The sequence below is a fragment of the Carlito syrichta genome, unplaced genomic scaffold (genome assembly GCF_000164805.1).
Source record: "Carlito syrichta isolate Samal-C Ts95f unplaced genomic scaffold, Tarsius_syrichta-2.0.1 Scaffold303364, whole genome shotgun sequence".
Lineage (NCBI taxonomy): Eukaryota > Metazoa > Chordata > Mammalia > Primates > Tarsiidae > Carlito > Carlito syrichta.
Genome location: NW_007247460.1, coordinates 84,211 through 99,633, shown reverse-complemented (window position 1 = coordinate 99,633; position 15,423 = coordinate 84,211).

Genomic DNA, 15,423 nt, shown 5'->3' with positions numbered 1-15,423 from the left:
CAAAGTGTTCCAAAGGGATTTTGTGCTACATTCTTAGGCAAAAGGAAGAATTTCCAGTTGCCTAATAACTGAGAGCAAGGGCTCTGGGGCCAGTCTACCTGGGTTCAAAACCCAGCTCTCCCATTTCCTAGCTTCCTGCCTGAGGCAAGCAAGCTATACTCAGTCTCTCTGTGCTTCAGTTTCCTCAGTAAAGTGGCAGTACTACTAGTGCCTTCCCCGAAGAGTTTCAGAGAGACAAAATGAGTTAATATTCATAAAGTGCTTAGAATAGTATGACACAAAGTATGTGCTATAAAAGCAACTACAATATTAAATTAAAATAAATAAATCCCTAATTAATCTTTTGGGTAAAATTTAGCCTAAGCATATAGTAAGTAGTGGCTTGAATCTCATCCAAAGAGACTGAGTTGTCCAAGTGGTTAAACACAGTGATTTACAAGCAACAGTTTTGGAGTCATAGACTGGGGACTCCAGGCTCTGCGCTCCTCCGTATAGTCCTGGGCTAGTTACTATTACTTAACTTTTAGTTCTTCATCTGCAAAATGGGAATAGTAACAATTATCTAGCAGGCATGCTGTGAAGGTAAATGGAGTAAATACAGATGTAAAGTTCTTGGCACAGACAGAGCTAATATTAAGCACTCAAGAAGAGAAACTAACCCCCCCATCCCAAACAAACATGAACACACCCACCTACAACATAGTCAGTAGCATGCTGCTGCTCTGAGCTGTTGCCAGTTAAGTACCTTAAATACTACAGTGTGGGCTGGCTTTGCACTGAAGTTTTATCACGGCTGCAGGGCACCTGAAGAAGCAGGAAGCAGGTGACCAGTCCCAATGAGGGCAAGAGTCAGGGCACAGACTTCACAAAGCCAGAACTGGGGCTCCTCCCCAGGCTCAGCAAAGAGTTCAAGATCTAAAAACAAACACCAGAAAGTCGAAAAATCTTCTAGCAACTCAGGTAAACAGCCCTGAACGGATTTGTTTCGTAATCTTTTCTGGCCATCAGACTTTTTATAAGTAGACCTTAACTATAATAACTATAATTTAAAAGGAAAAATAACTTGAGAAATGGATTGTGTTTAAAGGAAACTGAAAAGAAAATCACAACGAATGCTTACTCAGGTAGAAGGAAAACAAAGCCAACAGGTTGGTTTACATGGACAAATGGCTGTGACGCAGGCAGACACCACCTTTAGAAGGATCTTTCTATGGTTTAAGTACCGCCTCCAAATAAAATAGTTCGTGTTTTCTCAATATCTGATACCTCAAGTGACAGTGCCACTTTTTCTACCTTTTCACAGGTAAGGATAGAATCTTCAATTTTTTAAATAAAATAAGTACCTTAAAAAAATAAACATCCCTGGGATTTCAAACTTTCTCTACAACTGAAAGGAATTCTAGTTAGGAGAATAGACTATAGAACTGCAAAGCTGAGAATCACAAAATACACAGAAGAAAGAACAAAAATCAAAAATTTACTTCCTTGACTACTGATAATGCTGACTACTGGTAATACGAGCAGGACATACATTTGGAGTTGTTTTTCTTTTCTTTTTTCTTTTTTGAGTTGAAGTCTCACTCTGTCACCCAGGCTGGAGTGCAGTGGCATGTTCACAGCCACCGCAACCTTGACCTGCTGGGTTCAGGTGATCCTTCCACCTCAGCCTTCCAAGTAGCTGGAATTGTAGGCACTTGCTACCACGCCTGGCTTATTTTATGATTTGTTGTAGAGGTGAGGTCTTACCAAGTTGCCCAGGCTGGTCTCAAACCCCTGAGCTCAGGCAATCCTCTCGCCTCGGCCTCCCAACATGCTGGGATTATAGGTGGGAGCCACCGCACCCAGCCTCGAGCTGCTTTTCTAATCATGGTAAAGGGCCTAGCTAATCTCCACACATCACGTTGTTCCAGTGACCACTGGTAGGCATAAGCATGGTGGTGTGTAGCCATAACAAAAGATGGACCCCATTATATGGAGGCGGAGCCACAGCCTCAGCCTTCCAAGAATTGTATACTTGAAATTTCCCGTAATAAAAGTTAGAATATGCTGAGCTCAGTGGCTCAGCCTATACTCCCAGCACTTCCGAAGGCCAAGGTGAGTGTATTGCCTGAGCCCAGGAGCTCAAGACCAGTCTGGGAAACTTGGCGAGATCTCATCTCTACAGTAAAAATATAAATATATATCAGTGGGGCATGATAGCATGTGCCTGTAGTTCCAGCTACTTGGAAGGCTGAGGCAGAAGGATCACCAGAGCCCAGCAGGTTAACGCTGGTGTGGCTGTGAGCCTGCCACTGCATTCCAGCCTGGGCGACAGACTGAGACTCTGACTCAAAAACATTTTTTAAATTAAAAAATAAAAATAAAAGTTAGAAACAGAAAGCTGTTTTAATTTCACCCTGCTTGCAGCATATTGCTCCATGCATTTGTATTATGAATGGCCCTCTTCTAAATATTTTGCCTCTGAAAAAGAACCAGTGTGGCCCTAAAGTTGGCCATTAAAAATCCTGGTCTTGCCGGGCTCGGTGGCTCAGGCTGTAATCCCGCACTTTGGGAGGCTGAGGTGAGTGGATTGCCTGAGCCCGCGGGTTCGAGACCCACCTGGGCAACTTGGTGAGACCTCATCTCTACAATAAATCAAAAAAATTAGCCGGGCGTGATAGCATGCACCTGTAGTTCCGCTACTTGGAAGGCTGAAGCAGAAGGATCACCGGAGCCCAGCAGGTCGAGGGTGCGGTGGCCGGGAGCGGCCACTGCACTCCAGTCTGGATGACAGAATGAGACTCCAACTCAAAAAAAATAAAAATAAAAATAAAAATCCTGATCTTGTACAAAGGAAAATCTGAATATAAGTAGCATTTAGCAGCCGTAGATCAGTGCATTACCTCCCAATCAGAAGAATCCAGGAGATGTAAGGGGCCTCAGAATTACTATGGGTCCTTAAATCCAACTACACATATGTGATTTTGCAATGGTTGAATATTCAAATTACACCTACTATGCTATTGAGTATTGAGTACATAAAATATTATAAGCATGAATGTACACAAAAACTTATCCACAAGGATGTTTATCATATAACTGTCCTAAAAGCAAAAACAAAAAACAAATGCATGTTGCCTGACAGGAATGGGATTAAATAAAAATTACAATTCATACACACTATAGATGTAGCTTACCCATTTAAAATGAGGTCAAGGAGCATATAAAATGATAGGAAAATGTTCTCAATATAGTAAGTGAAAATTTGAGACCAAGTATGTATAGAACAATGCCATATCAGAAAAAAAGAAAATCTGCACAGAAAAAAGACCAAGTATGTACACCAAAATTACAACAGTTCATCTCTTTAGGTGGTAGAATCATAAATGATTTTTTCTTCTTGTGCATTTGTCTGGCAATTTTTCTGTGATAAAAGTGGAGGTTTATAATCCCTTATCAACAGTTCAGAAATTCAAAAGACTCTGAAAATTTATTTTCATAAGTTAGTAGCAATCTCATTTAGCTGCAAAACCTGACCTATGCTGATATGATTTAGTGTGAATATTTACAGGTTTCACTGCAGAAACACATGTATCACGGTATTGCCACAATCACACTGGGGGCTCAATATCATTCTCCAATAACCCCAAAATTCTGGATTCAAAACATATCTGGCCCCCAAGGTTTCAAACAAAGGACTGTGCACCTGGATTAGTTTATAACTTTGCCACCATTACCATTGTTAGGCCTTTAGAAATGGGACTCCCTATACTTGAAAAGGAGCCTCTACTATCAATTATTACAAATTTCAAAATGGCAACATCAATAAAATAAACTCTTCACAGAATCATCATTTTGATTCACAAAGGGTGGCAAGCATCTGGCTCCTGTCAGATGATTCTAGCAGTCAAGGTTTATCAACATGTCCTGGGTATCATATGCCTTACATGCTTTTTAGCCCATTTCACTGCCCTTGCAAGGCAGGCACCACCCCAGGCCCATCATACATATGAAGACACAAAGGCTCAGAGAAGTCACTTAACTTGCCTAAGTCACAAGGCAGAGTTGGGTCATAGCCTAATCCTTAGCTGCCACGCTCACCACTGAAGTAAGCCAGAAGGCAGTTCTGCTTCCTGGATCACCTCCACCATCTTTAACAGTGGTAAAAACAGCAGAGGCAGACACAACTGACTTGTTTTAAAAACTCTTTTTTGATTTGCAAACTAAACAAACTTGATCTACAAATTACTGAGAAAGGATAAATATGAAGCCATACCATATAATTTCTAGTATTACTACCATTAACTCTAACCACACCAAAGTTATTTGAAGATGTTCTATGAATGTAACATATTATACAATATAATTTTCTATACCACAGAAAATCTCCCAGTAATCTTTTGGAAATCAGTGTGGGAAACATTTTCTGAGGGCTCTCCAAAAAAGAGACCAAGTTCCTACCCATAGGAGAGCCTGACTTTTCCAAGAACAAACTCTCCACTGTCTACTTCTGGGGTTTTCTTGGTGTCTCTGGGCTACTAAATCCAGTAATTTATTTTCCCTGCTGAAGACTAGGGCAGAAATAGCCTGGACTTCCTTTTTGCAAACCAAAATTCACAGCTGTTTGGGGTGAACAAAGCAAGGGGGAAAAAAGAACCTTCCGAGGGATTTTTCTGGCTAAGGATGTAACTTTCACTGGGACCATAATCTCCTAAGACAAGCGAACATGCTGAAGCTGACTGGACACAAATCAAATTCTTCAGATCACAAGATTGTTTGACTGTTTCCTGTCTCTAATTTTTGTTAAATAAGGCAGTAAAAACTGAAATTCAATTGGAAGCTTCAGAAAAAGAGAAAATACTGATTTATCAAACTTTTGTAAGTTAACTTTTACTATCAATAGACGTGCTACCCGGTTTAAGATCGGGCAACTCTAAATTTTTGGATATAAAGTACCTACCACAGAAGTAAGTTTCAGACATGTTACCTTTTTTTGTTTCATTTTGTTTTCTTTTTTTTTTTTTTGAGTTGGAGTCTCACTCTGTCACCCAGACTGGAGTGCAGTGGCCCCTCCGGCCACTGCAGCCTCGAGTTGCTGGGCTCTGGTAATCCTTTCGCCTCAGCCTTCCAAGTAGCTGGAACTACAGGCGTGCACTACCACGCCGGGCTAATTTTCGATTTATTGTAGAGATGAGGTCTCACCAAGTTGCCCAGGCGGGTCACGAACCCGTGGGCTCAGGCAATCCACTCACCTCAGCCTCCCAAAGTGCTGGAATTACAGGCTGAACCACCAAGCCCGGCTTCATTTTGTTTTCTAATAGGGGAACCACAAACAAAAATGTACATAAGGCAATTCTAAAATAAAGGAACAGTACTGCCATCTCAACAAAATCATACTTAAAAGAAGTATTTTAAGAGGTTACTGGAAAACTACTTTAATTAATTAAGGCAGTTTAGCGGAAGATCCAGAAAACTGCTACATAGCTGACAGGTGCATTTTGATTGGTTTTTGCATTCTATTAGAACAGAAACTTAATCAGACAAGTCCCCAAGATCCTGTTTCCAGGCTCTTCCATTCTACAATCTTTACACAGTCAGTGTTACCCTCTTTCCTAAGTTGCTAAAATCATTTTGCTCAAAATAGGCGCTTTTAAAAGAAATCTGGCACAGCAGAGGGCAAAAGTAAAAGGGTCAGCAAGAGAAAAAGCTGTCATGCCATTATAATCTCCAACCTACAGAGTCATTCTTGGAGCGAATAAAGGACAATTTCAGAAGAAAGATTATGCTAACCACTGCTATTTTTAAAAAGAAAAGTCTAGTTGGGCATGGTCCCAAGCTACTCAGGAGGCTGAGGCAGAAGGATCAATTGAGCCTGGGAGTTTGAAGTCAGCCTGGGCAGCATAGCAAAATCCCCATCTCTGAAAACAAATTTTTTTTAATTAAAAAAAAAAAAGCCTGGGAAGCGAGAGCACATATCTACAATAAATCAAAAAATCAGCCGGGCGTGGTAGCGCGTGCCTATAATTCCGGCTACTCGGAAGGCTGAGGCGTAAGGATCGAGGGAGCCTAGCAGGTTGAGGCTGCGGTGGCCGGGAGCGTGCCACTGCACTCCAGTCTGGGTGACAGAGTAAGACTCTAACTCAAAAAAAAAATTAAAATTAAAAAAAAAAATTCTTTAAAAAGGCCTGGTACAGTGGCTCATGCCTGTAATCCTAGCACTTTGCAGGGACCAAAGCTGGAGAACTGCTTGAGTCCAAGAGTGCAAGACCAGCCTGGGCAAAACCCTACCTCTTCTTTGTTTTTTTGAGTTGGAGTCTCACTCTGTTGCCCAGGCTAGAGGACAGTGGCATGCTCATGGCCACTGCAGCCTCAACCTGCTAGACTCAGGTGATCCTTCCACCTTAGCCTTCCAAGTAGCTGGGTCTACAGGCACATGCCACCATGCTTGGCTAATTTTTTGATTTTTTTTTTTTTTTTTTTTGAGTTGGAGTCTCACTCTGTTGCCCAGACTGGAGTACAGTGGCCGCTCCAGGTCACTGCAGCCTTGATCTGCTGGGCTCTGGCGATCCTTCTGCCTCAGCCTTCCAAGTAGCTGGAACCACAGTTGCACACTACCACACCCGGCTAATTTTTTGATTTATTATAGAGATGAGGTCTCACCAAGTTGCCCAGGCGGGTCTTGAACCCGCAGGCTCAGGCAATCCATTCACCTAGCCTCCCAAGGCGCAGGATTACAGATTGAGCCATCGAGCCCAGCTAATTTTTTGATTTATTGTAGAGATGAGGTCTCGCCAAGTTGCCCGGCCTGGTCTTGAACCCACGGGCTCAGGCAATCCTCTCACCTCAGCTTCCCAACTTGCTGGGATTATAGGTGTAAGCCACCACGCCCGGCAAAAACTCTACCTCTTTTTTAAAAAGTCTGAATTCTGTAAATAAACATTAAGAAGCTGTCTTTAAAACAATGAATTATATAGCCAGGCTCAGTGGCTCAGCCTGTAATCCCGCGCCTTTGGGAGGCTGAGGTGAGTGGATTGCCTGAGCCCGTGGGTTTGAGACCCACCTGGGCAACTTGGCGAGACCTCACCTCTACAATAAATCAAAAAATCAGCCGGGCATGGTAGCGCATGCCTGTAATTCCAGCTATTCAGAAGACTGAGGTGGAAGGATCACTGGAGCCCAGCAGGCGAGGCTGCGGTAGCCGGGAGCAGCCACTGCACTCCAGTCTGGGCAACCAAGTGAGACTCCAACTCAAAAAACAAAAAACAAAAACAAAAAACAATGAATTATTTGTTGTTTCTTCTGACATTTGGGAGACCCTGTTATTGCCCTCAAAATGAGATCCATTTTTTAAAATTTTCATTTTCCATTCCTTCTTTCAGAACCTTTTCAATATTTTGGAAAATTCATGTCTGTTTTGGGATAGTCATTCTTTTTTCTTTCACAAAATGGCATAATAAAAACTAGCTTATAGCCATGTTAATTGCTCCTATCTATAAATCTTCTGATTTCTCCAGGAAGCCTTCTTGTCTTCCTCTTTTCTTATTCACTCTTCTCATACTTGAGAAATTACATTTAGGATGTTCCTAAACCATGACACAATATCCCCCATAACTGCGATCTTTGGGTTAGTTTCTCTGTGCTGCTGAATGCTGAGGAATGCATTTCACTTCACCTTTCCATTCACATCAGTATTTAGCTCATCATTCAACTACAGCTTCAAGCTTTCACTACAAGTAGATGCTCAGTTTAAGGCTCTCTAAATTTTTAGATATAAGTTGGGCACGATGGCTCATGGCTATAATCCCAGCACTTAGGGAGGTGGAGGTGAGGGGATTGCCTAAGCCCAGGGTTTCAAGACCAGCCTGGGCCATATGGCCAGACTTCGTCTCTACAGTAAATCAAAAAATTAGCCAGGTGTGGTGGCTAATGCCTGTGGTTCCAGCCACTTGGAAGGATGAGACAGAAAAATCACCTGAGCCTAGCAGGTTGAGGTTGTGGTGATTGTGAGCATGCCACTGCACTCCAGCCTAAAAGACAGAGTAAGTCTCCTACTCAAAAAAATAACAATAATAAAAATAAATGTTTAAGCCGGGCTTGGTGGCTCAGCCTGTAATCCCGCGCTTTGGTAGGCTGAGGTGAGTGGATTGCCTGAGCCCGTGGGTTCGAGACCTGCCCAGGCAACTTGGTGAGACCTCATCTCTACAAAAAATAAAAAATCAGCCGGGCGTGGTAGCACGTGCCTGTAAATCCGGCTACTTGGAAGGCTGAGGCAGAAGGATCGCCGGAGTCCAGCGGGTTGAGGCTGCAGCGGGTTGACGCTCCCGGCCACTGCACTCCAGTCTGGGTGACAGAGTGAGACTCCAAGTCAAAAATAAATAAATAAAGTAAAATAAATAAATGTTTAGATATAAAGTAACCCCCATAGAAGTAATTTCCAGGCATTTACTTGTTTCATCTTGGTTTTTTTTTTGAGTTGGAGTCTCACTCTGTCCCCCAGACTGGAGTGCAGTGGCCGCTTCTGGCCACCACAGCCTCGACCCGCTGGGCTCCAGCAATCCTTCCACCTCAGCCTTCCGAGTAGCTGGAATTACAGGCATGCGCTACCATGCCCGGCTAATTTTTTTGATTTGTTGTAGAGATGAGGTCTCGTCAAGTTGCCCAGGCGGGTCACAAACCCGCGGGCTCAGTCAATCCACTCACCTCGGCCTCCCAAAGTGCTGGGATTACAGGCTGAGCCACCGAGCCCGGCCTCACCTTGTTTTTTTAACAGGCGAGCCAAATTCTGCTTTTAGAGAAAGAAAACTGTATACACAGTGATTCCAAAATAAAAGAATGATTGGCTTTCTTTTTAACATTTCCTTTTATGAGGTCTTTTAGTTGAAAGAATTCACTGTTAACACCATTTTACTGTACTCTCATAAAAAAGTTGCTTTCCTGGAAATCAGTAGTTTCACTATAACCCTAAACATAGCAAACTCTCCATTACATGAGAATTTACGTTTCTGCTGCATGCCCAGGGTTAAAAAACATATTTAAGAATTTAATACAGTACCTGTCCCAAGCTCCCAAGCTATAGATTGAAGGCATGAATTGATTAAACAATTAGAAAATAAGACCATATGATATACAGTATAATCCATGCAATCCAGATCCTGTGCAAGTCCAGACATTTTGGATGAACTATGCTTTATAGATGATCTATTGGCTAACCTTTGAGTAACAAGAAATATATTTAAATAATTTTGAACCAGGCACAGTAGCTCACTCCAGTAAACTCAGCACTTTGGGAGGTAGAGGCCAGAGGATTATCTGAGTAATCTGAGTTATCCAGGGGTTCAAGACCAACTTGGGCAACTTGGCAAGACCTCGTCTCTACAATAAATTAAAAAATTAACTGGGCATGGTGGTGCATGCCTGTTGTTCCAGCTACTTGGAAGGCTGAGGTGGAAGGATCACCTGAGCCCCAGTAGGTCAAGGTTGTGGTGGCTGTGAGCATGCAACTGCACTCCAGACTGGAAGACGGAGTGAGACTCCAACTCAAATATCTAAATAAATTTGCATAGAAAACTAAAATGTATTTATATTTTTTCTACTTTTACTAACAAGCTATTGTTATATTGAACATAATTTAATCTTTGTTAGCTTAAGTTATCATAAACATAAATTCTAGCACTAAGATACAGTACAATGATGGTTGGGGCCTACCTAGATGCACAGGGCTATATACAAGTGGGGACCCAAAAAAACCAAAAATTTTTTTTGGAGGGAGAGACCCTTGTAGTGCAGGCTTCCCTTGCTAAGAAAGTATACTGGTAACCTATCGACATCAGTATACCAGCTAGTGTTGTGAGAGGCTGCGTTGCGTTCGGCTTCAGTGAATTTTTCTGTAGGGGGATTCCTTCAACGCATTTGCCCATTTCACGATGGGTGCTTTGCCAGTGCACCTGCCCACACCGCACTGAGTGTTCAGCAGTTTTTTACCAAAAACTGGCATGACCTCCATGCCCCACCCTCTGTATTCACTCAACTCACCCCAAGAACTTGTTTCCCCAAATGAAAAAAGTTCTCAAAGGGAAACTTGCTGATATAGAAGAAATGGAAAAAAAAAAAAAATCGGCAGAAGCACTAAAAGACATCAAAGTGGATGTATTCAAAACTGTTTTGAGTAGCAGAAAAAGCATCTCAATAGGTGCACTGCATCAAACAGAGAACTTTGAAGGTTTAAACATGTAAAAATAAACACAAGTTTTTAATAAATAAATTCTGGATTTTATGGGGACCCCCCATACATCTATGTTAATAGTCTCAAATGACTAGAAGGCAGATAAACTATGCTAGTTTACATATGCTTCTTCTGTTTTGTTTTGTTTTTTGTCAATCTGTCACACAGACATATCATACTGCATAAACTCTGTGAGAGAACAGACCATGTGTGAACAGAGGGGGCTAATTCTGACAGAGCACCTACAGTGTGCCTGGTCTGAGATAAATTTTGCAGTACATCTAACAATCACTTGGTCAGGCACAATGTAGATGGTGGGTAAACATTTGGTAAATGAATGTGCCTGCCTCAGCAAGTCCCCACATTTATTACTGTTTCTGTTATGGCTTGGAAGATAGATCCCCAACCATGACAGAAAACCATTCAATCATTTATTTATTTATTTAGATTTGGGACCTCACTCTGTAACCCAGGTTGGAGTGCAGTGGCACCACAGCGTCGACTTCTTGGGGTCAAACGATCCTTCCACCTCAGTCTCCTGAGTGGGTGGCACTACAGTTATGAGCCTCCATGCCCAGCTAAGTTTTTTTTTTCTTTGGTCTTGCCATGTCACTCAGACTGGTCTCGAACTCCTGGGCTCAAGTAAAATTCTCATCTTGGCTTCCCAAAGCACTGGGATTACAGACTACCGTGCCTGGCTTGAAAGAATGCCATTTGAAATGGGTCTGTGCTCTTGGTGAGAGGTTCAAAAAATAGTAATAAAAGAAAACGGGTCTGAGTTGGGAGCGGTGGCTGTAACCAGCACTTTGGGAGGCCAAGGCAAGAGGACTGCCTGAGCCCACGGGTTCGAGACCAGCCTGGGCAATTTGGGGAGACCTCATCTCCACAACAAAAATCAAAAAATTAGCTAGGCAAGATGGCACGCACCTGTAGTTCCAGCTTTTTGGAAGTCTGAGGTGGAAGGATTGTCTGAGCCCAGCAGGTAGAGGCTGCGGTGGCCGTGGGCATGTCACTGCACTCCAGCCTGGGCGACAGAGTGAGACTCCGACTCAAATAAATAAAATAAAACAAAACAAAATGGGTCTGTCACAATAGTTTGTACAGAGCAGATGCAGCATGGCAAAATTATATGTGCTGAACTCTGGATGGCTAACACTGAGCACTGAGAATGTGCCAGGTATTGGCCAGGCGCAGTGGCTCATGCCAGTAATCCCAGTACTTTGGAGGTTGAGTAGGCAGACTGCTCAAGTTCAGGAGTTCGAGATCAGCCTGGGCAACGTAGCAAAACCTCATTTTTTTTTTAAATAGCTGGGCATGGGGGCACACACCTGTAGTTCCAGCTACTTGGGAGGCTGAGTTGGGAGGATCCCCTGAGCCCAGGAGGTTGAGGCTGGTGAACCAAACTCCAGTCTGGGTGACAGAGTAAGACTCCGACTCACACACACACACACAAAAATGTGCCAGGAATTAAAGCAAATTCCTTGCACACATTAAATGCAAATAAATTAAATGCAAATAAATTAAATGCAAATAATAATATCCCATTGATTTGACAGATGTAGATACTGAGGATCAAAGTAGTTAACTTTAGTAACGTCAAGCAGCTAGTGAGTGATGGCTGTGGAATCTGAATCCAGATAGTCTGACCTGAGAAGAGGTCCTAAGTGTAATGCTATACTGCCTCTGAATAACATACAGTAAATCAGGAAGGTAGGCAAAACATGAAGTTGATAATACTTTTTTTCTTTTTTGCTGACTTTCTGATTCTCAGTTATAATCTCAATAGCTGAGGGTTACTGTGTCTAAACATCATACCGACAGGCCGGAGCAATAAATTGTGAAAGCTAGGCAAGCAAAGTACACTACAGAGGACGCATTCCAAAGAAGTAGAAGCTTGAGAGATCTGTGTGTATTAGGGTCATCCGGGAAGTCTTTAAGAAGTTAAGACCTAAGCCCAGGCAGTGTAAGAGAAAAGGGATAGGGTAAGAGAAGAGGGTATTTTGTAGCTTAAGAATAATCAAAAAGACTCTTGTGAAATAAAGGGTTGGGGGAAGGTATCATAAATAAATGAATGGACAAATACATGAGAGGAGACCCCAAAAATACCAGAATTTATTCATTAAAAATTGTGTATTTATAGGCAGAAGTGAGAGGACTGCCCGAGTCCAGGGGTTTGAGACCAGCCTAGGAGACTTGGCGAGACCTCGTCTCTACAGTAAATAAAAAACTCAGTTGGGCATGGTGGCCTGCGCCTATAGTTCCAGCTACTTGGAAGGTTGAAGCGAAAGGATCGCCCAGCAGGTCGAGGCTGCAGTGGCCGTGAGCACGCCACTGCACTCCAGCCTGGGCCACAGAGTGAGACTCCAACTCAAAAAAAAAACTGCGTATTTATTCTTCCATGTTTAAACTTCAGTCACCTTCAAAGTACTCCCCATTTGATGCAATACACCTATCAAGACGCTTTTTCCACTGCTCAAAGCAGTTTTTGAACTTGTCCATTTTGATGCCTTTTAGTGCATCTGCCATTTTTTGCTTCACCTCCTCCATGCCAGCCAAACGTTTCCCTTTGAGGACCTCTTCCACAGGGGAAACAAACAAACAAAAAAGTCGCTCGGGATGAAATTGCGTGAATAGGGAGGATGAGGCACAGCAGCCATGCCATTTTTGGTCAAAAACTGCTGAACACTCAGTGTGGGCAGGGGCATCCTGGTAGAAGACCCAGTCACCCGTTTGCCACAACTCTGGACATCTCTCTTGCAACGCGGCCTCTCACAACACAGCCTCTCACAACGCTAGCCAGTACACTGATGCCATTGGGTTCCTGGGACTCTTACCTAGTGGGGGAAGCCTGTACTACAAGGGATCTACCCTCCAAAAGATAATTCTGGGTTTTTTGGGTGCCCCCTCGTACATGGTTTGGAATAATTATACCCACACAGCTGTAAGCTCCTATTCCTGCCAGCTTTACTTTGTCAAACACAGGACAAAGGCAGGTTGCCATTGACAGTACAAGTGGAGGTATGACATGGCAGCTAATACAAAAGACAAATCTAAGCTAGACTCCACAGCTCTCATTAACTAACCCAGGGTCCCTTGGGGCAGGGGAGGCTGGGGACATTGGAGACCCAATCCCCTATTTCCAAGGCTAAAAAAGGAGGATGTGTTGACCCAGGCATGGTCTCATTTGCTCAGAAATCTTCACTAGGTTTAACCAGTCACCTCTCATTAATGACACACCTCGTGAAACTAGTGCCTGCAGATTCTCCCTGCCCCTAGTAGTCACAGGAATGAGAGGCTGGGAGGCTCCGAGACATCTGCCCTCTCTATAACAGGCACAGAAGTCAGCCCAGAGAAGTTAGCTCTCTACTCTTGGGGATTGGAGACACCACCCCACTTTATTGCAGAGACTGGACACATCAGCAGAAGGCCCAAAGTAAAACACTGTGCTCAACAGATTTCCTCGTCTTGCCTAACTAGACAGGAGCTAAATCCTTAGCAGAATTTCAACAGCCTCTGAGTGAGTACACTAATGACTTGACTTGTGCTTGAAGGCAGGAGGTATGAAAAAGTTTCTCACCTCAGCAGGATGTGCTGGGGGTTAAGGTGTCTCAGGAAAATCTCCAAATGGAACATCATCAACTCATTAGAGACAGAGGCATGTCCAAACGTGTACAATCTTTCTCTCACCTCTCAGACATCAGAACTGAAGAGTGTCAAGGTAAGATTCAAAACCTAATTCATGCATTCGATGTACATTTATTGATCACCTGTGAGTTGCCACCCACTGATCTAGGGACTGGGTATACAAACATGAGAAAGACTGTCACTCTGACAGAAGGAAGTAGACCCATTTATTATTATTTACCTTCATTGTGTCCCACCACCCAAGGGTCCAAGCAGGAAGTTCTTCTCCTAGTACCCCACAAGCACCAAATAAGTCTCTTTTCTCACTTCTGTGCCTCAGATCATAAGGTGCTGACCTGGACGCTCCCACCCACCTCATCCACCCACATCCTCATTTCCTTAAAGGCCAAGCTTAAGTTCTCCTCCTTTTGGAAACCCTGACCTCCATGCCTGCCCTACATGATATCTCTGTTCTCTGAACTACTAACAATTACTGTGAGTACCACCACCGATTATTTAGAAATTTATCATCTACTGATATTTTTATTTACTCAACAAATCTCGAGTACCCGTGATTGGCCAGCATTGTTCCAGGGGCTGGAGAAACAGCAGCAAACAGTAATGGTTTTTTCCTCCCAAGGGAAGCTCCTTCTCTTCTACTCTTTAAAATCTTCATGTAAAGACCTGGGTTGGTACTCAGTACTTGATACCTAACAATTTATCAGAACCTTAGGCTTCTTTGGTACCAGCTCACTCACATTGAAATTACATAAAATAATGGGGAACAAAAGCAAACGAAGTCATTTCTTAATGAACTTCCACTTCTTAAAACCTCAAAAAAACAGGGAAGGAAAAGAAAACAGGCTATGAAAGCGCTGCTGAGCCAACACATTTAACTCACACTGACAAAAACCCCTCCAATCCCCCTTCCAAGCAGCACAAAGGGAATCATTTCACCTCAATCCTTACAGCCCCAGATTCAAGTGTTTATTCTAACAACAGATCTTGGGGAAAATTTAAAGCACTCTTCGGTTTCCTTAACAAGTATCTCCAAATCTTTCTTGGTGAACAAGCCCCCTGATGAATCCTGCATATGTCACTTAGACTAATCCAATGAGGTTCACCACAAGGGACTACAATTTGAGCTTCAAACACAAGAGGGGCTCAAAGACCAACACCTTGAACGTGATACATCCAGGGGCAATTTTAATATAAACAAAAGCCAGGTCCCGAAGAGCCGGGTGGAAGGCTGCGAGTTCCTAAGAGAAAGGAATCGGGAGCATCTTCTCCGGGAGGGGAGCCGCGAGTTTCGGCAGGCGGTGAGGGAGGAGTACGTGTGTGTAAGTTGCACATATGTGCTCCGAAGTGGCTTTTGTGGGATACGACGGCTAGCTCCCTGTAGCAAGCGAGGGTGCAGCCGGGCCGTGCCATGCGGCGGAGGCTGCCACCTGGGCACTCCCACCATTCTTCGCAGCCGGGTCAGGACCAGAAAGAGGAGAGCCCGGCGCCGCGCGCACTCGGACCTGCGCCCCCTCCGGCTCCCCGCCGTGGCCCCGGGCACGGCACAAGCCCACCCGGCCGGGACGCGGGATCCCCGA